Genomic DNA, 26,959 nt, shown 5'->3' with positions numbered 1-26,959 from the left:
TAAATGTCAGATCTTTTTTTTTCTAGAGGAGAAAAGGCTACGTTTTGCTCCATCACTGAAGTAGGCCACGGCTTGCGTGAGGGCCGGATCTCGTTCTGAATGTCACCGTCTACAGCTTTAATCTCCCAAAGAAGGAAAAGTACAGCGTCCAGACGCGTTGTCTTTGCCTATCAAAAAACACTGCCACAAGTACACGAAGGAAATAATAAATCTGCATTTGACTTACATGGAACTAAGCATTACTACAGCATAAGCAAACTTTCTTTACATTTGCACTTTCCCCAGTATTTCATGTTAAACCATGACTGAAACCAAACTAAAATACTTTTTGTAAAATGCATGAACAAAAATCTAGGACACAAAATAAATACAAATATAATGGTGGTTGATTATGGTAATGGAAGTATTATTGTCATGCAGTATGAAGTATAGCATAGATCCTATTTTATCACCCTGTTGCTTTTCTGTAGGTGTTTTTCAGTCGATGGTAACTCTGACTGTATTTTGTGGCAATTTGTCTTTGTCTGACGCTAATGAAATGGTCTGCTGATTCATATTCCCTTTTCATGGTCCTGGAGCAGTTTAATTAGGTTTTTCTTTTGGCTTCATTTTTCCAATGTGTTCATTTGATGGTCTGAGTGATGCTTATGCAGGATTCATCAGGGGACTGGTGTGCATTTTAAACAGATTTAGTGAGTTTCATAACTAGCTGAGTCTCCAGTTTCAAGACTGTGTGTTTGCAGTACTTGCAAAGGGAACTTTAATTTAATTTTAGATGTTTCCATGTGCCCTGTTCCACGTAATTATTGTAATTATTTTTGGTACGCATGGTTAATCTGTGGAAAAATGTTTGAAAAAGTTACATCAAACTGATGGAAATTATTTGACAGTTTTGTAATAATTAGTACATTTTAAACCATTATGTTTTATTTTTTGCTTTTATTTTTTTCCAAAATATCTTTTATTGGTGTAATTCATTAAAATGTAAACATTTAAAAGATGTAAAATGTGTAATGTGCAAATTGTTATTACAAATAGATATTAAAAAAATATATTTTAGTACCATAAATAACTGTGAATTAGATACTACACAAAAACGTAAGTAATTATGATATTACATTTGAGGATGTCCTACTTAAAATGTATTTAAACACTTACACATTTAATACAAAGTCAAACATAAGTATATTTTAATGAATAAATGTGGAATTAAATGTCCAAAAACATAACATTTACTTTACACTGAAGTATTTTCCTTTTAATATGTTATTCTCATAATAGATATTCTTATTAAAAGTGTATTACAGTAAGTGTACTTTTACTTCACAAGGTAACAGTAGCCTGTGAGGGCTGTAACAAGGCTGTTATTACACAGGGGTCATGGGCTAAATCTGGCAAAGATTTGAACTATCTGGGTAATGCCACCCTGGTGTCACTGAACTTGGATAATAAAAGGTTCAGTGGTAAGGTTTAGTGGCTAGTCAGGGTTAATGGCCAGACTGCCCCGATCCAGCTCATTACTCATACCCGGTGCTGTAAAACTTAATTTGTTAATGCAGAGCTTTACAGACCTATTGAATGCATTCACTCTTATGTAATTTCAAACCAATAGGACGTTTTAAAGTATTTGAGTTTTAGTAAAGAAACACATTTTTAATTGTAATATCTTTTAAATAACTTGTTTGTTCAGTTTATCCACTTAGAAAACATCTGGCTTTCAGTCTTACAAAACACTGAGGTCTGTTTATCCCCTTGTTTGTTAATTTGCCTTATTTTCCAATTTACAGTGAGTACAAGTCATTAGCACGACGAGTTAGCATTAGCGCTAGTCCTGAATGATTGACAAGCCTTCTGTTTACATTGTGATATGAATGAGAGTGGATACAATTAGGAAGTTAGTTTTTTGTGGCACTCATCTCTATGTGTGTGTGTTGTTTTTAATTAGCAGGTACGGCAATCTGAGTCTTATCTGGCCGGCAGAGACATTAGCACTGACGTCAGTCGAGTGCAGTCATTAACATTCACTCGCAGCTGTTAGCTGCGGCAGTGAAAGAAATAAACTTGGTTTATCAAAATGACAGACTCAAACTGTTGCGGCTGTTACTTTTTCTGTTCATGCACACATACATGGGATTATGTGTGTGTATGAAAGAGAACATTTATATCAAGAAAATATATTAGTTTAGTATTTGACTTCAATAGCTTAACAGCTGGTTCTGGTCAATACAGCTATGACTTGAAACACATTTTGATCTACATATGGTAAAAATGCCAATGAAGTGAAATCAGCGATGCATTTGTAGATAATGCGCCATTTTTGCGATATTCACCTCCAATAGCTTCAAAATTAGCTTTAGTTTAAAATTTCAACTTGACTGGAAAATTCGCATGACGTGTTCTCACGCAAGCCAATCAGTGAAGAGCTTACTGACACGCCTGGTTAAATCAAATGTTCAAGAATATAATTTTTCAAAGACAGTTTATATTCAGTGGCTCATGGACTACGGAGACCTACTTGAGAAGCGAGGAGCTCCAGTTTGTGTAACTACGGTTCGGCAAAGCGTTTCAGATCTGCATAAAAGGAAGTGAAAATGACACTGTTGCATCAACAAATCTGTTTTATATCAATTTTGCATTTGCATATTAGTTTTTTTTTTTTCACAGAAATCTCAAAAAATGTGTTCTGGGAGGTTTGGATTTGGTGTAGGACATATTTCCAACATGATAGAGCATTAACTTTTAGCAATAGTCAATGGGTTTTTCAATTCTTCTCTATATATGTAATGCATATCACCCGCCAGTTGTGGCAGGTTCTGTCTGATTCTGTCTTTTCAGCTCTGGGATCTGCTCGAAACCTGCCCTAAGACAAAACCGTTGTTGCAGAAAAAGTGCGCAATGGTACATAATTTTAGTAATTATCCATTCTATATGTCAGCAACCAGATAACCCCTGAATAGATACATAGAATGCCAAACTGTGCATTTTTGGGTTAAAAATAACTGGCAGGCAGCAGTTGAATGCTTTGTTTTGTTCCTATTTAGCCATGACATCACTTGAAAATTATGAATATATTACAGCTTCAATTCCCTTATTTGAGCTGAGTGTGTGTTACTAAGAGAGAAAGATGTCAATACTGGAAGTAGCGTGGGGTATCTTCACCCCTCCTCCCAGTTCGTCCACCTTCATTAGAGGGTAATTAGATCAATGATTGTTTTTTGTTCTTCTCTGCAGTGTCTGCATATCACCCGCCAGTCTGTCTGTCTGCTCAGCTCTGGGATCTGCTCTTTACCTGCCCCTCGACAAGCCCTCAGACAGAGACACGCGCAAACTTTAGGGAGGGACTGATTGCTGGGGGTAGAGATCTGATGAAAGATGCACATCAGGGAGACAAAAAGAGTGATCGATCAATTGTCTCCTCTCTGTTCTAGCGAATTCAGTCGCCTGGCGTCTCCAGATCTGATGTAGAGGAGACAAATGTCAAGACACAAAGCAAAATGTCCCCCGGGAGCTTCAAAACGCGAAGACATCCACCCGTTCTCCATCGTCTCTCCTGGCTCCTCATTCTAAACAGCAATTACATATTGATCTGGGAGCCGTGAGGCACCACAGCATAGATAAAGAGCTCAAACTCTTCCTCATGCCCAGTAACAAATGACAGATATACTCCTTTATCCAAAATTCCTCCTATTTCCTGATATATCCCACTCTAACTTCTTGTTTCAGTAGGACGTTCAAACCATTCATGGGATGATTCATTGATGTTATTATCATGACAAACCGTTTTTTGCAGTCACCCAAGAGAAAGCTTTGATTTGTAAATGAAAGAGATCTTTTATTTCATAAATAGCAAGACAAATCCTGTTTACCCCTTTAAAGAAGCAGAGGAGAAATGCTAATCTTATGTAATAGAGAATATTTGTCCATCGAGACGAAAAATATTTGCATAAAATCATTTCCATATTTTCTTTTGTTTACAGAGAATTAGCAGATTGGGATCGTTGTGTTGGTTTATCGCCTCTAATCTTCCAAACTCTGCTGTGTTTGCACATTTTTCAGTGACAGAAATGGAAATCAGAAACTGAATCATAAAATGAAATATGCCTGTATCAAGCGGTACAGGGTCATGTGTTCATAATTGAGCATGGTGTTTCAGCGTTTCACAACATTACTATTAATACTCTTCGTAATATTTACTTTAATTTCACTGTTCTATCTGTTCTGTAATGTAAGTTACTTATAGGTAATAGAATGTCTAAAGTGAACCATCAAAATAAAGTATTACCATATACAACACTTACAACACGCATGTTAAATGTTGTGTGCATCATGACATTAATGCACACTACACTGAGCGGTGTCAGGCATTTCATGAGTACTGATCGTGTTTAGTTCATGGTGACAGTGACAGAAAGATAAAGCCTTAAATTCTTGCAAAGGCAGCGAAACAAATGTTACATTCTTGGTTGCGTATATTCAGATCCATTCGCAAGTTTCCTGAATGTTTCCCTTTAAGGGCTAATAAAGGTCATTCTCCTTAATCTACCATGACATGATGCTCATTGGGTACACCTTCCTCATAAATATGTAGATACAAACCTGCGTGTGTGTGTGTGTTCTGCGCTGTGTGCATGTAAATAACCCAACAGCACTATTTACCAGCAGGAGACACACACACACACACACACTCACGCACCCTTGAGGACACAGGACCCATCTCACGCCGATCAAACACTAATAAGATGCCATCCCAATAGGCCTACACGTATGAGTGTTTAATTTCACACGTGTGTGCTCCTGTTAAAAATGATCAGACGTGATTATCTGTGGATTCTGCACCGATGCTCACGATCACTAGAGAGGAAATCCAGAATACATTCATTCATCTCACAGACAGCAGATGTGGTCCACACTAAGCAGTTCAATGATTACAGTGACACTTAAAGTAAACACATTTCAAAGTGTAAAAGTTTATGAAAGTTTGCTTAAAGTCAGTCGATACAAATTTCAGATACTATATTATTTCATGCTTTTGACTAGACAAACGCACGTACACACACACACACACACTCACACAAACACACACAGACATACACACACAAAACATTGCAAAGTAGCTTAACACAAAATTAAAGATTCTGTATTATATTTAGAAGTGGCTTATTAGTTTTGACTATGTGTATGCTGAAAATAGCAGACGGCCTAAGATAGACCCTTGTGGCATTCCATATTTTACTAGCATTAACTGAGATTATTCCCCGTTCAAATAAACAATGTGATAATGATCACACAGGTAGGGTCTAAACCGTTTTAAAGCCTACCCTTGAGTTTTGTAATTGATGCCATGATCTATAGCAACAAACACAGCATTAAGATTAGTCAACTCAAAATAAATATATTTTAAAGCAAGATTGAAGATCATTAAAACAATCATTTAAGGTCTAGGAAACTGAAATATGTTGATTATCAAACGTTTTAGCACTTATTAATGAGGATTTTGTGGACATCAATGTTATTATCTAGAATTTCAATTAATCATCGGACATCACTTCGGACATCTTTGCTTCTTTTAAAAAACTCATTGGGTTACATTTTTACTATTGACATTTTCTATTAAAAGTTGGCTATTTAAAAAAGTTAAATATACATTTATAAGTCATAGAATGCATTTTTACTGTTGTTTCTGCTTTGTCATTGAGTACTTAATTAATAATCTTAAATATCTTAATAAATAAAAAAATATTAATACTAATACTTATTGTTCTTAAGGGTATCTCCCCCTATTTTAAAAGCTGTTTTAAAGCTATATTTTGGCAAAGTGCTCTTTTTAAAAATGTACTTACATAGTCAAAAAAGTATACTCTCTTTAAGTACAATTAAATAGGCCTTTCATTGCATTAAAGTCATTTTATCTATAAATACAGTGCTTTAAAATACACTTTTAATATTTGAAGTAGGCCTATTGCAAGGGCACATTCAATACCATTACGCATGTGATAGTTAACTGCATTCAAATCATTAAAATAATCCAGTATGATTATGATAACAGCTTTATGTCTTTGTATTTAGCTAGTTCTGTTTTGCTAGTCAAATTTTGCGTTGAAAGTTACAACCTACAGACTTAAGCATTTCTCTTCCCATCGCTGAGGACATCAATCTTTGATAGTTTCTTCTAAGAAGCATTTTGTTAAGAAAAGCTGTTGATGAAATTTTAATCTTCCTGCACGAGTGTGGAACTCGCCGAGTCGGACGAGCACGAGATTCATTCTAGTAATAAAATGGTAGTGTTCGAACGCCTTTCCACATGCTGCTACCAAGTTATTACAAGCAAGAGTGAAATTAAAGCTTGCCACGTCAGGCGCACTTTCCCAGATATTCAGCAGCATCATGAATGTTTAAATGCATGGATCCCCAACACATCTCTTATTCATGAAATTAAATGATGTGCGCGGCTCTGCTGTTACATGGGCATACATGCATCGCGTCACCCAGGACGGGTCCCGGGGCCAATGCTTGTCTGGTCCTGACATGGAGGCTGAGAATGGACATACAGAGACGAAATGACATATGGACCTATGCATTGGGTGACTGTTTACCCCTGACCTCGCATGAGACTCAAAACTATTTCAATGAATATTGCAGATGGGCTATTTTTCCATTTTCCACCTGGCTGCCTGACCCTGAGGAATAAGTACCAAAAAGTGCTTGGTTGAGATGTTTTTTTTTTTTCTTTCCATCAAACCTTTATTCCTCGGACCTTGCTGTGCAGTTGTGCTGAATAATTCTGAGTGGTTGTTGCTGTGTCCTTTTTCCATCAGTGGCCTCCCAGAATTACTTTAAATTCTTATGAAATCATAAGGTATAAAATCAAGGAAGAAATGCTTCGCTTTCCACTTTAAGTATTAAAAAGCACATTGGTTCCAACATGTCTGTTGGAACCGTACCATGCCAAGTTATTCTTTGAAGTGTATGTAGATGCCCCGTTTGAGTGGATCACAAATGGACGAGTCATATTCCTGTTTAAAGCTACTGTTTTAAACTGTCTTGTGTCCGCTTTTAACCACTCTTCTCATTTCTTTAAGGGGAGTGTTTTTCGAAATAATCTAGCACAAATTACTTATGTAACATAAAAAGAGACAACAGAAGATGATAAGGAGAACAACAAGAATGTTGCGCTTTCAGCCGTCAAAGTCTGAATAACAACAAAAGGAATCAATATTTTTAATAAACGACTTAAAATTTTGGAAGAGTAAGAGTTTATCTTTGCAGTGGTCCAATGATAAGCTCTTTTCAACTCCAAGTGAAATAAACTGGATTTTAAAGTTTTTGTTAAAAATTATATCAGTTTTTCAATTTGCCTTGAAGAAGCCTTAAGCTCTGGTAGATGCTTTAACTTCACATTATGGCTGTAAAAAACATATCACTAAAAGTTTTTTTTTTACTATGCCTGCTCTTTCTTGCATTGATATGACATTTTTTTAGTCACATGATAAAATAAATAAATCACCAATATTTACAAAGAAGCACCATCCATAGAGTCGGGGAAATATGCTCAGTGGTTGCTTTTCCTAAGCTCAAGAGACTTATATGAGATTGTCACGTATCTATCATCTTAGTATTAACAACATTTCAGATGTTTCTCCTAAAATCCATTAGGAGAAATAGAAGTAGACACAAATGAAACTTAAAATATCCAAGCACAGTGTGAGATGTTATTGAGATCTCTTCTGAAGCTTTAAAGGAGCCAAATGTGAGACACCAAATTATTAAGTTAAAGAGACAAATTTAAGCACAGTGTATGATGATGCTGAGATCTCAAATTTTTGAGGAGACAAATGTGAGCGATCACAGTGTGTGATCTTGTTGAGATTCTTCTAAAACTTTAAAGGAGACAAATAGGGGACCGCCAGAGTCTTTAGACTAGTGGAAATATCTGAGCACAGTGTGCAATGTTGAGTTCTTTTTTTAAAGCTTTAAAGGAGAACTTTGTGAGAGTGTTAGAGTTTTTGTCTCAGGAGACAAGTTTGAGAAGCAGGAGACGCAAGCAAAAAATCTCCACTCAATCTTAAAGTAACCTCATTTCTGTCTAGGAGAAATATCAAGATGTTAAACAGATCTCACTTTTGATTTTTCCTTCGTATGGGCACATAGCATCAAATTGTAAGACCCACATCGAAATCTTAAACAAAGATATGTTCTGGCCAGGGTTTCTATATTGCCTAAAATTCATCTTCACTAGCTTAAGGTAATGACTCAAAAGTAGTTTAATATCCAATAGCACACAGGCAAGAAGATTACATGTAATTGGGGACATGTACATTAGTAGATCTTTTTAGCAATAATTAATATTCACAGACATACTGTGTACGCGGCCCCTGAGGTTCACGCTGATCGGTGATAAATGATCAGACATATCCTGTCTTTCTCACAGGAATGTGTCCTCCATAACTGTTTCCAGCTGTATCCTTAAATTTCACAGTATTTATTTACTGCCACTAATTTAAATGCGTTTTAGAATTCCTCTGGGTCATACGGTTTTATTGGCAGATTCACAGAGGATTAATGAAGTAATGTTGTGGTTGAGCATATGGCTGTCTTTAAGTTTATGTGACTGAATGACTTTGCACAACCTGTGAGTCTGTGTGTTTATGGTCCTGTGACAGGCCTGGGCCAAAATTCAGAATTTAATAACTTAATTGTCTGTCTGCGCTTCAGTTAAAATATGACTTAAAAGGTACACGAGTTGTATATAAAAAGTGATTTATAATTTTTTTACAGACCCAAGCACAATCAAACACACACACACATTTGTTTCTGTGAATTATGTAGACTTTCCATAGACTTAGACAATATTTTTGCAATGTTACACTATCAGATAAACATCAATTACTGTTTATAATATATTTGTTCTTCTTTTGCAGTCTCCACAATGTGAGAGATTTTAGGGTTCATGCTTATCTAACTGAATGGGGAAATCATTTATATATTCGGCCTATATTGTTTTATACAGCCACTGTAGTCATAAACTCTGAAATCTAACTATAACTCTACAAGAAAAAAATTATTTTATATATATATTAGCTTTCACATTAGCTTTCATGATCATTTTGCTTTTTTTTTTTATTATTATTATTATTATTATCTGGACGGAAACAGTGATTTATGCCCCAGTTTAAAAGCCTCATAACAGATGATTGTTTTAACAATAACGGTTGGTAAAACCATTGGTCACAGTCTACAGGGGCTGATTTAATAGAACTGCAAGCAAATCCTGACTTCCGTTTTTTACAGGGCTTAGAAATAGGGTTTTGTTTGGAAATAGTTATAAAAGGTGTAATTATAGAGTGTGTTTGGCCAGAGGCAGCAGGTTAATGTAAAGCAGAGAACGACCCTGACTTACCCAGCAATAAGTATTAACCCCCTCCCGCCCGACCCCGTCCTGCCCCCAGCCGCCCCTCTAAACCCCTCGAAAAATGATCACCGTGTGTGTTTGTGTGTGCGCAGGTCCAACTGCAGTATATTTTTTTTTTTTTCTTTTTTTTTTTTTGAGTCCATATGGTTGTAATCAGAACAACCTTTGGTGTGTGTGTGTGTGTGTGTGTGTGTGTGTGAGAGTGTGTGAGTGCGTTTACTACAGTGTCGGTGGTGTTATAAATGGGCAATAAGCAAGCAGAATTGCAATTAGTGTGAAAGAAGGGTCCTGAGAGTGGGCTGGGTTTGGTGACCCAGGCATAGTGCCATTTAGAGATTTGAGGTTACTGTCTCTATTGCTCATATTTACAGATTGTGCATCGCATTATGCAGCTTATTGAGGTAAATTGTGCTATTGCTTTTCACAGTGATCTAATCCGGTTTTTCCCTGGCTGATGTCCAGAACACAAATAAAGAACATAATTAGCAGTGTTACTTAAGTTTTGTGCATCAATGACTTGGTGTTCATGTTCACATCCGTCAAACGATTAATCCCATTCGAAATAAACATTTTTGTACATACATGTATATATTATTATATTTTATATAACATCTAAATATATTTAAAATACAAACATAGCATATTTTTCATAAATGACAAGTCATTTTTTGTATATATGATTTTTATTGCATTATTTTACTGTTGTGTGGGTTTAATTCAGTCAGTCAGTCATTCATTCATTCATTCATTCCAAATAGCAGTTTGTTTTAAACCGAAATGTACAGGTTGTTCTATATATGTTTTTTTACAGCATCTGTACTGAACTAGTGCACTCTTATTTGTTTTATTTGACCCAAGTAACAATTTTTACAATTAATAAATTCAAATGGACAGAATTTCTGCTCAGTTTGCCCATTTGAAGAAGAAACAATTGACGAGTATCATTCGTGTCTGTGACGTTGTTGCATCGTGGCCCTGAGGGGGCGCTATTCTCACACCTGAACAAATGTTAGATCCGTTTCTGCTGAACACGATTAACACTTGTCACGTTTAATGCTTGAGCTCTCCTGAAGAATATGAGTGATATTGCGGAGCGCTTGATTCCGGTGTGTTAATGGCTTTAGAAAAGGGATTTATCTCAAACCAAAACAGAGGCGTTGGATCGGATCTGTGTTTGAGAGAACTGTTTGATGTTCATTCTACAGTGACACCAGGGATGAGTCTGTTCTCTCATCCATATCACCGCTGTGAGGTTTAAGACTGTGTCACACGCTATCAGAAGCTCTATAATTATCTGAAGAGTCTCTGATCCAGATGATGCCTCTCAGGGATCAATCCCCTCAAACGACAAGAAACACAAGGCGCTCTTTTATTCACTCCAACTATTTCTTCATGATTTCCTCACTTTCTGTGTCCTATAGCGTGGAAGTGGTTTGGCTATCAGTTTAAGAGACTTTGTTTTTTCTTTTATCCACTTGGTACATCATTTCATAATGAGGAAAGAAAGATAACGCAATATGAGATTTTCATTTCTATAAATTTCGAACCACTTATAACTAACTGAGGTGGCTTGTTTTCTGTGGACTGATTTGGACTGATTTGGTCCCTTTATGTTATATACTATATATATATATATATATATATATATATATATATATATATATATATATATATATATATATATATATATACAGATTATGAAATATCTTAAATTACTGTCTAAAAGGGTGATATTAACTATCAACAAAAATATTGCTCCTAATAAAATTCTTACAAAAAATTTCCTAATAAAGTGTACTTGTGTTTGCATGGAGACAACCGTATTTTTAAAGAGATGTTTGAGAAATAAATACCTCAACTATGAGACTGTAGGATGTGTAAAGAAGAATCACAGAAAATTATTATTGTGTAATTTGCAAACAAATATTATAATTATTATTTATTGTTAATATTGATGTTAATAGTTTATTATTATTATTATTATTGTTGTTGTTGTTTATTTTATTTCTCAGTGTTCCTTTTGTATTTGTGAATTTAGTTTAAAATAAAAATTTAAATTAAAAAAATTAAAATCTATAAATAAATAAGTTTGCTATGCATTAAATCCAAAGCACTTTCAATTCCCCAAATGAATGCATTAAATTATACAATTCGGGTTACTTTGGGGTTTTTTTCTACCAGCAGACGCTAATATGAAGACACATCAACTCAGCCAGCCCAACCAACGAGTGGGGCTCCTTTTAGTAAGCAAAACTTTCATTTCAGCCCGTTCAATGTCATTTCACATTGCTTTTGTTCAGTTGATCTGTCTCAGTATTGATTGCGAAGCTTATCTTTGTGAGGTTCGGTCTGTCTGTGTGAATCTTTGATATGAATCGTCTGACAGGTCCGGTCCAGTGTGTCGCTGTTGAATTATACAGCTCTGGAAAGAACTGAGATACACTACATCAGCGCGTTACTGACGGACAGTCGCCCCACCCGAGCATGATGGGATATTTGTCAGGTTGACAGGAATATCACTATCAACTATTCTTCATCATATCTATTCCGTTACACATTACTGTAATAGTCTAAGTCGTGGAGGCGCTGGATGAGGCCGACAGGTGTGAGCTTTGGACCGCATCATTGATTCTTCAGCTGTTTAGCCTGTGTTAAATATTTGATTTGAGTCAAAGCCCGAGATCCCATGGCCCTAACCGGCTCTTAATGAGAGAGAATAATTCAGAAGCAACCGAGGAACGAGCAGGTAGACAGTGAGGGGCGATGCTGAAAGTATTGCCAGATGTTCGTGGGTCCTTGCATCATGTTTTGTGTTTGTTTCGGACGAGTGGAAAATAGGTTTGACTTAAACCTCAAAATAACATTGGGCTGTATTTTCCAACTTTTCATTAGGGCTACAACTGATTTTAAGTCAGAATTCATTTGTGGACAAAAAAAAAAAAAAAAAAAAAAAAAGTGCACGGTTCTTGTTCCTTTCAGAGTGCCATTAAACTGAAAAACATAAATAATAAATCAGAATAAATAAATAAAGTGAATAAATATATGGCCGATATACATTACAGACATGTTACAGATGTGGCTTCTTTCCTCCTTTACGGATAAAAACACTGGCAATGTTAGCGCAATGCATTTTTGTGTAACAATTTATTATACGCTTACGCTTTTTAGTTGCTTATTAGCATGCACATTACTAGAATATTAGCCATTAATTAGTGTTAAATAAGCACATATTAATGCCGTTTTATATAAGACCTTATTCTGCATCTCTAATCCTACCCAGTACCTAAACTACTACCTTACTAACTATTAATAAGCTGCATATTAAGAATTTATTAAGGGAAAAGTCATAGTTAATAATAAATAAGTGTTACTTATACTAAAGTGTAAGCCATTTTTGGATTCTATGCTACTCAGCAAATATCTCGAATAACTCAATGCAATTAGACATGGTCAAGACTATCTGCTGAAGTTCAAGCTGAGCATCAGGATGGTGAAAAGGATCATTTAAGTGATTTTAAATGTAGTGGTGGTCGGTGCACCAAACAGCCTGGTCTGAATATTTCAGAAACTGGTGATCTGCTGGGATTTTGTTTAAAAACAATCAGCCAAAAAAAAAGCCTTATTGATGCCTGAGGTCAGGAGAGAATGACTAGACCGATCTGAGTAAATCAAATAACCGCTCATTAAAAAGGTATGCAGAAGAGCATCTCTGAATGCACAACACCTCAAACCTTGACGCAGACGGACAGCAGAAGACCAAACAAGAGTCGGCTGAGAACAGGAAACTAGGACTGTAATTTGCATGGGCTTACCAAAATTGAACAATAGAAGACTGGAAAAGGTTGCCTGGTCTGAGAAGTTCCAATTTCCGCTGCAGCTTTCGGATAGTGGGGTCAGATTTTGGCATCAACAACATGAAAGCATGGATCAATTCTGCCTTGCCTCAGTGGTTCAGGATGCTGCTGGTGGTGTAATGATATTTTCTTGGCTCACTTTGTGATTCTTAGTACCAACTGAGCATTGTTTAAATGCCACAGCCTATATTGTAGTGGACCCATCTTGTGAAGGATACTCCCAGCAGGACAACCACGTCAGAAAGCTCAAATAATCTTAAACCAGTTGTCTTGATAGATTGCTTGGATCATACCAAAAATCTGCCTAAAAATCGCGTTTTCAAAGACAGTTGATCTTCGCCAAATTCAACTCTGATGATGTTCAGAACATGCTGTTGAAGAAGTTATGGATTTTGTGCCAATGGACAAAAAGGTTCTTATTTTCTGTTATCAACCAGTTTAATTACATGAAGCCAGACTGCATCTGAGGCTGTATCGTTGTAAAGCTTTGACATATTGACACCGTTATTATTAAGAAATATTAATAGTCATTAAACAAGGTCATCTCTGTACTTTCCATGTAAGGCTTGACCCAGATATCACCTGTGGCTGATATTATTATTATTGTGTGTCTGTGTACTGGCTTTTGTGGTTTACAGGGACATGGAATTTTAATGAAATGGGTATGACAAAAGTATATATATATATATATATATATATATATATATATATATATATATATATATTTGCAATATACAACTAACTCCTTCAGTTACAAATACTATACAATTTTTGTGTGTGTGCATGTGTGTGTAAACTATAAAATATTCTTTTATAAAACCCTGATGCAATCCTTCCACATAGTCAGGTTCAGCTCTACGGCCGTCATGACGTTTCCATTACATTCGTCTATGACCTGCGTTTCATCATACAGATATATTAATACAGACATATTGCATAATCTATCGAGACATTAATCATATTTGTAATGTATATAACATGAGAATAACAGTAGTTTTATAATTCATGATGAATTGCAGAGGCCACCTACTGAAATTCAGATGAATTGAAATCCAACTGTTTTTCTGAGAGCTCTTTAACTCTGCTCTTAAAGAGCACTTTTGCAGACAGGAGGAAATGTCAGCATGGTTTTGTCACAGCTAATGTGTCCTCTCTGACCTCGGAGCTGACTCTCATTAAAGCAGGTACAGAGGAAGCGACCCCGGGCTTTTGTGTATTAATATGGAAATGAGCTCAGAGGCAGCTATCTGATGTCCTTCTCAGTGTACGGCAGCGTTTATGGACATCTATCTAATCACATCCTCAACAAAGCAAATCAATGCGCCGGTCCGACAGAGACAAACTGCTCGGTATGATACGAACTCCTTTCTGCAGCCACGTGCTCATGAAAGCCGAGGTGCAGGAGAGCTTTATGGATGCGGGAGGGTGAAGATATTTAAGCGGGTGTTATTGTGCTGTGATCAGGGGAATAGTACTGATACGCAACCTATGCTTGGAGTCTCCCGCTTCTCAGATGTTTCTCCTGAGGAAAAAGACCGATGTAATCTTATACCCGTTGTTTACAGAATTTAGAATAGACCTCAACAATGGCTCAGATTCGCAAAGATGATATCATTGTTTGTGTAGCTCAATAGATTATTTTTTAACTACTTCTGGAATAAAAGTACTTATAATTTGTTAAAAATAATCTTGTCTTTGGCACACATTGGAGATTGGCACCACCCACCACCTCCGGGATTGGTCACTTCTTCTTTAAGTTCAGTAATATTGGCAAGGTTGTAAATTAAGACATTTAGACCAACAAGGTAGATGTTCACCAGCATACTAAACGAAACTTTGTAGGTAAAGTGTGTCATTTCTACGCGACACCAAACAAAATCATACCTGGGGTTATAAAGTTGGTAACACATTGCTTTTTTCAAGTCAAAAGAGGCCTATCAATACGTATCTATCAATATGGCTCAAAATCAATGTCCACTTTAGCATACTTTTCAAAATAGTGTTAAAAATAATATACATTAAAGCTCTAATGCTGCATTTACACTGCTCACATCTGACACAAATCAGACTTTCTTGCACACGTGTAAACATATAAATCCACATGAGATCCGTTTTTTTCGCATCCAATCTGGCACACATCCAAATGTGGATTTTAATCCGATACATATCCGATATCTAGACATCCGACCTACGTCTAAACACACATATCTGATTCCCTGCCGAACTCAAGACAAGAGCTGTCACGGTACGGTCCGGCAAGGGGCACAGGAAGATACAGATAAAAAAAATAGTCTTTTAATAAATACACAGAGAGCAATCTAAAAGGAAGTACCAAACACACACACAAGATTGATGGGACCAGAAAAACTAACACTGAACAGAATCTAGCTTATAAAGGGGAGATAACAATGCTAATACACACGCCTGAACAGGGAAGACAAAATCATACAATCTTACAAAGCTACTTTTTTAAAAGAATTCTAGTGCGAGCTGCATATAAACATAAAAATGAAAACGAATGAAACAAATGTGAGACAAATGAGAATAAACCATTATTTTCCGGCCTTTATACGTTCATGCGAAACATCCATGACAGCTGTGTTCATATTTACTTCTTTTGACTTTGTAATAGTTAAAGCTCCTGCTAAATGTATTTAATGACAAGCATTAAATACACTTTAATGTAATTTCTTTTGAAAATTGTGAGTCATGTACTACTTGTTAATTACACATTTGTAAAGGTGAAGCTATAATTTAGTATATTAATAATATGCCAACTTTAAATGTAACTTTTTACTGTAATACCCCATGAATTCAAATCAAGTACTTGTGCTTAAGTATGTTTTTAGTAACTCCAAATTATAACTTTAAGTAACCAAATGATTCGCTTATTAAAACAATAAAAAAGTGAGAAATGTTGGGCGCTTTATGGCGAGATGCGAAAAATGTACCAACAAGTACATATCACTGCAGTTTCTGAAAGAAATGAACACTAGAGGCGGTAAAATCATTAATGGATGCACTGAATTTGGTGAAGAGTGTATTTCCAACACGACTGAGTGTTAACTTTTAGCAACATGTTACGTACCTATATCGACATAATAAAAATGTGCCAGGGTTTACATATTGAACCTATGTTTTATGTTGTAAAAATACGTACCCCTGCTCACTTTTTGTGCAAGAACAGGTTGCATTTAGCGTGCAGCTTATGAAAGCGTTCTTAATTGTTCCACCACAAACATAGTTCTGCTCCAAAACTCAAGCCAATTGTTGAGTTAAGCCCAGAGTATACTTCAGTTTTGATGCGAGCACTTACGGACAAACTTCATGATGTGCAAATCCACGGTGCCCAGTCCACTTGGCAGCTTATTTCGAACAGGGAAAATAAAAATAAATGTGCATGTTTTCATAAAACCATCTTATGATCATGAGTCCATTATAGACAATGGATTGACAAGCAGTGCGAGATGCACACTGAGCTCTTTATCTCTTTGACAGAACCGTTATTGTGATGGATCTGTGTGTATGTTACTTCTGAACGTGCTCCTCGATGTTTCCCCCCCACACCCTTATTCTCCCCTGCAATAGATTGAGGGAAAGAGGAAGACGGGCAGAAATGAATAATGATACTGTCAAAAAAAGAAAATCCACATTCAACAGTGCCAATTCAGCAACCGGATTCGGTGTTTACAAACACACGATATTCACAATCAACAGATACGAGAAAAGGAGCGGAGCGATTGATTATGTGTTCCGCCTTTAGGATCTGAGGGGTTATTTTTTACCCAGAAGTGTGAAGTGTGTTGTGCTGGATGTGACGGAGCCGGAGGACTCATAAAGGACCCTCTCTTTCTCTAATCAAGGTGAAAACGTCTTTGGGCAGATATAACAAGCTAATGAAAACAAGAGCTCTGTGTGTTTGTGTGTGTGTGTGTGTGTGTGTGTGTGTGTGTTTTATTACCCTCTGACAAATAGGTGTTAAATTGGTCTATAAACTTCAGATTGATTAATTAATTATCAAATAAACACACTGATTGAATATACAAATAAACCAACCAAGCATTTAATGAACAACAGCAGATGAGAGATTAGGTTTGTAATTATATATATATAGTTATATTTATATAGCTATATATAGTATATGTTTTATTTAAATAAACAACAACCACACCATCGTTGCTTTAAACAATTAAACACTTTTTTTTGCATAATAAAAATACCAGCTTGGAAAACTTGCATACTAAACATACCCTTTTCTGCTTATCAAAAAAGATAAAACATAATTCGATGGGTTTGGAAAGACATGAGGGTGAGAAAACAATTACAGAATCTTCTTTTTGGGGGAGGTAATTATTGTAGCTTTTGTGTTGGGTTTTGCTGCCCCCTATCTGTCACCCATGCATGTTAATCTCCATATGAAACACCAGCTAAAAGACACAAAAGTTGCACAGTCCTTCATGGTTGGCATGGCATTTTTAAACTGGAGATCAATAAGGTGCCACCGGCTGCTGAAATGTAACTTTGGAAGAGAGCCACTGCACATACCAATTACTGAAGTAGCCAATTCTCTTTTTTCCCTCAAAATCCCTCCATCTCCACCTGAATCGCTGTGACAAGGCCTTTATTTCTTTTCAAGTCAAAACAAATTCCAGTGTCACTGCAGTGGCTGTTATCACTGTAATATATTGCTGTTTAATGTTAATGTATGCGTTCCACCCTGCGGCTATTACGGGGCCGTGGGGCCCCGTTTATCTCTGCTGTCTCTCTATTGCTATTGTGTGAATTCTGTGGGGCAGAGATAAGCCATCTTGTGGGTCTGTTGGTAAGATTTAGGGGTGAGAGGAATGAGAGATCTAGCATTTATTTAAAAGCTGAAATGACGTTGCTCGCTAAAATGCCTTTACACATTTCTATAAACAGATTAACAACCTAATCAAACCTGCAAAACGATCTTTAAGAATTCAGTGAACAAAACAATAATTTTAATAAAATAACTACCTTAATATAACAACTTGAAACAAGAATTATCTTAATTAACACATTTTGAAAAATAAACACAATTAAATTGAATGTGGTCTTGTAATGCACTTCAAATCTTAAAAGTATATGTACTTCTTGGCAATATAATGTTATTAAAAATAAATAAGTGGCACTGTTTTTAACACACTTCATGTGTTTTTAATAGTGTCAGAGTAAATGTTTAAGAGTATTTTTTTAAGATTTTGTCATGCTTTTAAATGCTTTTCAAAAGAGTATTTTTTACAAAAATAATATAATTTAAAACAATATACCTATGTAAATGAATGTAATATGTTACTTACCAGAAGATTAAAATGTATTATAATTACATTTATTATGAATGCAATGAGTTAAATCTATCATGCTGTTTTGACTCACTTGTGTACATCTTTATAATTTCACATTACTTATGTTGTCTTTCAAATATGTACTAAATGGAACGATATGTATAAGCTCGGTAAATTTAATCTTATGATTATATATGTGTGTGTGTGTGTGTGTGTGTGTGTGTGTGTGTGTGTGTGTGTGTGTGTGTGTGTGTGTGTGTGTGTAATTTAATATTCATAACAATGAAGCTGTTTATACATTTAAAATATATATACCATAAATGTAATATTAAAATGCATAACAGTTTAAATTGTATAGTGTGCTTCTTTAAAGTGTAGTTCTTGTTCACAAGGGCAGCCAAAGGAAAAAAACCTCAATGTCCAAGAAAATCTCTGCACTGCCAAAAGAAACAAAATGTGTGTGTGTGTGCGTGTGTGTGTGTGTTTGAGAGAAACACATAGCCTATGAAAAGAGAAGAAATACACAGTAGCATATGGCAGGTTCATTTTCTCTTGTGTATGTGCGTGTGTGTGTGGATTTCTCTAGCCAAATGCTCTGTTATGATATGACACACACACACACACACACACACACACACACACACACACACACACACACACACACATTGTCCCACCTGCTTTCTTACTATTAAACTGTACAGCTATGTGTAGAAAGGGACAGATTGCGTTGTGGCCATATCAGTGTTTCAGGCGACACACTATAAATCCATAGCATTGAACAATCATTAAACGCACTGATGATTTATAATCACCTAATCATTCAAAAACAACTGAACATTCAACAAAACAACTGATAATTCATCAAAACAATGCACATTAATAGCATTATCTTACTTATTAATGGTAACATTTAAATTAGGTCTCAATTATTAACTCATTAGTTATAATTAACGTTAAAATTAACTATATATAATACTATGTATTAAATTAACCCACATATATATATATATATATATATATATATATATATATATATATATATATATATATATATATATATATATATATATATATATATATATATATATATATATAGCATGTTAAAAACAACAACAAAAGTTCTTCGTGGTTTCTTAATGCTAGTTCACATTTCATCAACGAACAGACACAACTTTGTTTTTGTTTTGTTTTTTAATTAGCAAAATGACAACAAGATTAATGAATGCTATAGAAATAATGTTCATTGTTAGTTCATGCTGAGTTTGTAAACCAATCCATTCTTTAAATAATCAAACTCATTACTCTGCTAATCATAATGTTTACCATCGACTCGCTAGCGCTCTCGCTGAGGGAGTTTGTGATAAACAGCGTCATGGCGCCCTCTGGTGGTGAATAAAGCAATCTGGGAGACAGTCGTAGTGTACTTCACTGCTTCGATTTCTGCATTATAACATGTAGACATTTGTCTATACTTATGCTGGTTTATGTGGGTTCTTTGCTGGTCTTACGCTGGTTGGACCAGCACATGTCCATGTAAGGACCAACTTAAACCAGCTCAAACCACCATCCCAACTTCTATTTCACATGAACCTAGTACAGCTTGGTACTGTACACACATGTTTTGGCAACGAAATGTGATAAAGCAGTCATGCTGAACATATTTGGTAAATGTAACACACCAGAAACCTGAAGGTTTGCGTCTTGGCAGTGCCCCACAGAGACACCTAAATAAAATATAAGCCTCGCACTCCATTTTCTTTAACACAGACAGCTCATTCAGAACCTTTTAAACATAGAACTAGGTCATATACCCTGCAAATGGGCCACTTAATGTTTATTATATGCTGAAAAAAAGTAAGCAATCTATTTTAAAATACTTTTAGAGAAACTTTTATGTTCACACAATTGAATTGTGCTATATTATCTTCTGAAGCTCCTCCGCATGACAGTTATATGTGAGAAACGGTATATGTTTATTTTCCATTCCACACATCATTTTTGATTTTGATGCATTTAGAAATGAGTCATGTAGTCTTTGTTGTGTAACAATTAAGCGTCTTGCGTTTTGAGGTGCTCTGTGGCGTCAAATATCAGAGTGGTCCAAAGTTCAAAGGAATGATTTTGTTTCTTAGTTCTTTGGCATTTAACTTATGGACTTTTACCTTAGATGGACAATGTTCAAATTGCAGCACAGTTAAGGTACACACGGATAGTCTTTGCTCTCAGATCATCATACTAATACAATTATAATATATTTTTAAATACTTTGTGAACCATAGTAGAACCAACTGTATATTTAACTAATAAAAGTTTGTTTTTTTTAAAGAATATAGTTAATAAAATTATTTTAAAAAATATATAGTAAAAAGAAGTACGCTTTACCACACTTTTGAAATTATAGAAATAAATCCTTTAGGACAATATCCTATATTTTTAAATATTATATGTACATTATATATCATTTGTAATGATTTAGTATAAGTGAAATACAAAAACAAATAACAGTTAAAAATATTTTACATGGGTCTTTATATAGTACTTTTTTTAAGCATATTAAATGAATAAAGCAATTATTTAAAGTATGCATTATATATATATATATATATATATATATATATATATATATATATATATATATATATATATATATATTACTAAGTTGTACTTTTTAAAGGAACACTCCACTTTTTGAGGGGAAATAGATAGAATAGTTGAGTTTTACCATTTTGGAATCTTTTCAGCCAATCTCCAGGTCCTTTAAAAATGTGCACTAAAATAAAAATCTCTTCAGAAATAATTCTTTACAAACAAATTTAAATCATACATTTACAGTACATTTCATTTACTATTCAATCTACTTACTGATTTAAGTAGACTGACTAAAATTGTATTCTCAACACTCCAAAAAAAATGTTGTAAGTGCATTTATCGTCATTATATTTCATTGATATTATCTTCAGTAGAATTAAGCACTTTTACAGGCAGTCTAGGTCATATTTCATGCTGGCTGTAATGTAAAGCTTATATTAATTGCAAAAGCAAAGGGTAATTATGACAGAGCACTGATCTCTGTTGGAGCTCTTATACAGAAACCTGTCAGTGAGGAGCAATCATAGGAGATCTCAGCAGCTAAAGGCATGAGGCCAAATCCATACACAGACATGCAAGACTGTGTGTAGATTGCTAAGAAACTAGCAATCTTCTGCCATCTGTGCATGTCGACGTGGAGCCTTTCATGTGACTGCTTTGAAATGCTGTTTATGGGCAGCAACTCACAATAGCAAGAAAAAATCCCATTCATTTTCTCAATCGAGAAATGTATAAATGCATGATGAGATATACACTTTTAACGATAGACCTACCATGAGCTCCAAGATGATTATATTAATGATTAAATGGCATTATTGCAGACAGGACGGGTGAAGGAGGCTGCAAAGAAGCAGAGATTGGGATACCACAACAAAAACAAGGTAAACATCCAAATGGATAATAAAAAAACAAATGGGTAAATTCATCCACTAGAGTAGGGCAGGCAGCATTATAATGTTCTGAGACTTCGCCTTCAGCCAAAACTATTTGCTCTGGAACAAATAATAGAGAAAAAAGACAGACAATTAGATTTATCCAAAATGAATTTTATCTTATTTAAGCGCTATAAAGACATCAGGGCCAGCGGTAAATTCCAGAAGAACTGGCCCATGTAATGCTGCTCCTGGGGGTTTCATGAGCTCTGGAAGCCCGACGATGGCCCGGAGCCATCTCTGAAAATACTGAAGCTGATTATCTTTATTAACGAAACACATACGCGTCTACACAATTACAGTTTTGCCTAAAAAACTCTTAAAACTACATTCCGTGGAGCAGAACGAAATGATTCAAGGTATAGTTAAGTGTCATCAGCGTAGCAATGATATGAAAAGCCATGTTTCTGAACGACAGAGCACAGTGATGCCAATGCAAACGGAGAAGAGAAGTGGTCCAAAAACTGAGCCCTGAGGCACACCGGTAGATAGATGTTGTTACTTGGACACCTCACCCCTCTACGTTTCCTTGAAGGACCTATCTGAGAGGTAAGATTCAAACCACTGCAGTGCAATGCCCTTTGCTAATCAGGGTCGACAGGATTGCATTAGGTTGTAACTGTGTATTTGACATCTTCACAAATTACACACACGGCATTGCCATTCTTTAGAAGGAGGTCAAAAGTAGGTACAAGGCAGCTGTCTGTTTGAAGCAGTTTTCACATTGGGAGCACATATTTGATGCCTGGAGCAGGGCTGATGAATTGTTTTATTTGATTGCATTTCTGTGAAGAGACATATGGTTCTAATCGAGTGCCACCAGCAGGTTTGATTATAACCTGAAACAGCAGCCACAAAACCTGAAGCAGTTAGTATATCTAGTTTAATGTGGATTGCGTTTATCACTCTTGCGTGGTGTGCACTAAGGGGTAAGAATTAGCCCTTCTTTGAGTATGTATTAAATCATGAAAGTATTTATTGGACATAAGAGCGCAGGCTTCTCTGGCAGCCCATCTGTTTTCCCCCAAGCACTTCTAAAACGAGAAAGAGAGAGAAGGTGCGCTCGTGTTATTGCTCTTCTTTATCAGGCTGATGTGACCTGTGATTTGATGAGAGTTATGAGAGCAGGGTGATCCTCGTTTCTGTCCCTGGGTAATGGCACTGATCTAATTTCACCACAGGAAGAAGGGATGATTCTGTTCCGTTCTGTTTATGACAGATGAGCAGGTGAGAGGGCAGGAAATAAATCGTCTAAATTAGAAAACAACTCAATAGGCAAAGCAAACACTCAGAGGGATGTGATATAGAACACGTCTGGAATACGAAAGGCGCATTGGGGCTCCGTGGTAAGATCACGATGAGACATCTGAGGAAAGAAGAGGGGAAAGACACATAATAAACCGTAAACACATCCAAACAAAAAGCGTCCCAGAGGAAATGTTTATTTCTCAGAGGTTTATTGCTCTTTTGTAACTCAGGAGAATCAGGTCTCAGTTGTGTTTTAATTTATGTATCCCGATGCTTTCAGATGTTTCTGCTAAAAATCATCTTTTTTTTTTGACCAGGAATAAGACTAAATTAATAGATAGCATGACATTTGGCACAGAGAAGTGAAAGAGAAGCATTTAAGTTTTGGGTTCAACACACTTATTGCCAATTATATAAACAATTGCTTAGGTTATATAGCACATATATAAGAAGCAGGATTGTTCAACCAATAGTTCATGAAAATACACACCCTCCTATAATTTCATAACCATATAGCTCTTAAATCTGCGTAAAAGGCAGATGAATTGGCACAGTTGTATCAACAAATGATATCAGCTTTGCATTTGTTAACACCATCGGGTAGGTTTAGGGTTGGATTTGGCGTATATAGGGCATTTTTCCAACATGATAGAGCATTTACTTTTAGCAACAGTCCCCAGATATTTCAATTCTGAACCGTTGCAATATGCAACGTAATAAAACCTCAACAATACTTACCTATGTCAACGTAATGAAAAAACCCCATGGACAGCGTTTAAAGGGTTGCATTCTTTAGTACTGCAAGTAAACCCATATTTTCAATGAACATCATTCTCATTAAACTACTAGTAGTTTTTATAGTGCAAGTACTTGCACAATTTCTTTAAATGAACTTATTACAGTTTATTGTTTATGCATTTATTTTGCACTTTAAATATGCACAAGTAAAACAAAAAAATTGAAATATCCATAAACCAGTATGGCTGCAGGCAACCATGGATGGACATACTACAACATATATTTTCCCATATATATATATATATATTTTGGGCTGTCAATGGAGAGACCAAAATCTCTCAAGTTTTAATAAAATGTTGCAATGTGTGTTTCAATGTGTGTGATTGGTTTAGAATGACTCACAGCAACCAGACCTCGTTCAATCATTGAAACAAATAAACAGAACAGCAATACTGAGAGAAAAAAAGAGCTACTGGTTCAGTTCTGTATGAGGAAGCAGAGACTCAGCTTGTTCTGACATGACTATTATTAGATGCCTGCTTCATTTCCTCATACACAACACAATAAACCTGCTTAGTCAGAAATAAACATAAAGTAAACATTCATCCAATAATAAATGTTATTGCTCTTGCTGTATGCGACGTCTAAACACATCGTGTTCTAAAGAGAAAATAAACACGTTTGTATTTATAATCTGTCACTTTTCCAATAGGTGCCACACAGACATAGAACAAAAAATTAATAAGCAAAAAAAAAGAGTTTGGTTGGATTTGAAGATGTTTGAAATTAGTCAAAATAGAGATGCAGAGGTAAATCGAACCAATTGCAGAAACGGTCTAAGAGCAGATGTGTAACAGGCCATCAAATAGCACTGGGTTAAAATGCGCTTTACAATAGGCTTTTCATCAACCCGACAGCTGATCCTCTATCTCAGAGGAACAGAGAAACCACACCAAACATCCACAGTCGTGTGTGGAGTGGGTCACATGAGTTTAGTGTAAATGGGCCTCTCTACACCAACTGTGCTAGATTCAATCAGACTAATCACAGTTCCCCTCTCGATCATAGAGTTCATTCACTAATGCCTGCAGTGAGGTGACCTCAAGTTAAACACGTTTAGGAAGTCTTTTTCAGATGACGCTCAGTAACAAATATAGGGCACAGATAGATGTTCCTTTAACATATTATTTTATATTTCACACTTAGTATTTTAGCTTAACTTAACTTAGTCATCCATACATAATATCACAGGTTTTCTAGTTTGCAAAACAAGTAATTTAAAGGAATTCCTAGCTTATCACAGGTAACGTGGCAGTCTACAGAAGCACGCTTTAACCCTGCGCACATTTTTACATTTAGTTACATGAGAAAAAGTTTACATTTTTTACGCCGTTTTAACATGGACTTGGTGACCGGAACACAAGAGCACCCAAAGAGAAATTATAAAATTATAAGGTCTGGGATTATATCATTTTTTCATGCAACTATGCAATGTCCTACAAAAGTAAAAATTATCTGATATAGAGACGATCTGCAGGGATCCTCTTGTGATTTAATTTAAAATATATATACACACACGTATATATATATATATATATATATATATATATATATATATATATATATATATATATAATAACAGGATGGTTTACGCAACCTTGACAGCTTTTAAACTCTTAAAAAACCCAGTGTAAAGTAGACGTATAATTTATTTTGTTTTAAATGAATAGGAAGGTCTAGTCTGCACCTTCCAGCGAGCACTATTTTCAAACACAACCCTTTTCCTTAAAAAAGGATCAATCTAAAGTCACCTCGGGCCAGTTTCCCCACACAGATATCAGCCATTTATTTACACATACCTGCGAAAGTTCCACAGCAAACTGATTTTCTGCATCTCAGCAGTTCTCTGAAGACTCTTCAAAAGAAGAAAACTCTGCTTTTCACACAAACACAGCCCCGGAGTGCAACATAGCATTTACCGGCAATGGATACTGGATAAAGAATATGATTCAAAATGAGAGGAGAGAAGGAGAGGCTACAGCGATACTGATGTACCAGAGGCCTAATGCGTGTGTGTGTGTGTGTGTGTGTGCAGAGGAATCCCCTGTGTCAAAAGACCAAGGGTGATCTCCGCTGTAGGCTGTAGCACATGACTGTCACTTCCTTTCGGTGTCATTCGGTGATCATATACTGTTTAACATGCACGGCCTCGAGCTCTCTCATAAAACATACAGCGCAGCGAGACGGCGGCAGAGCCATTTTTCGCACATTTATAAATACTCTGAGGTGTTTATGATTATGCCCGTGTGATGCACAAGTCAGAAAACATCGCTTGAGCGCCGTGCGTCGTTTATCGCACGAGCTCAGTAAGTCACATTCTTGAAATGACAAAGATCCGTTCAGAATGTTCGACTCAGATAAAGGTCTGGTAGCTGTTTGTAAAGTGGAATTCGCGGGAGAGGATGTTTTGTCCGTGAGTGACCTCTGCAAACGCAATCTGGGACACAAAGATCACATGATCATGAGCCCCCGGTCACTGAATCAGTACAGACTGAGCAAATGTGTGTGTGTGTGTGTGTGTGTGTAGTGTATGAGTGTGTGTATCCCTGGTATTCCCTACATTATGGTAAAAGTATGAAATTTTGACTATTATTTTATTTATTTGTTTGTTTATGAACGTACGTATGTATGTATCGGTCCCCAACTGGAATATAAATCATACAGAATGTTTGAAAATCTACGTTTTTGAAAATCTAAACATGTAGAAGGTTTTGTGTGACGGGTAGGAGATAGAAAATACAGTCCGTACGGTATAAAAATTATTATGTCTATGGAATGTTTCATTAAAACATGAATACCTGTGTGCATTTGTATGTGTGTGTG

Source organism: Puntigrus tetrazona, chromosome 18, assembly GCF_018831695.1.
Source record: "Puntigrus tetrazona isolate hp1 chromosome 18, ASM1883169v1, whole genome shotgun sequence".
In the NCBI taxonomy this organism is placed as follows: domain Eukaryota; kingdom Metazoa; phylum Chordata; class Actinopteri; order Cypriniformes; family Cyprinidae; genus Puntigrus; species Puntigrus tetrazona.
The sequence above is the reverse complement of the archived record's forward strand: the minus strand, read 5'-3'. Positions refer to the sequence as shown.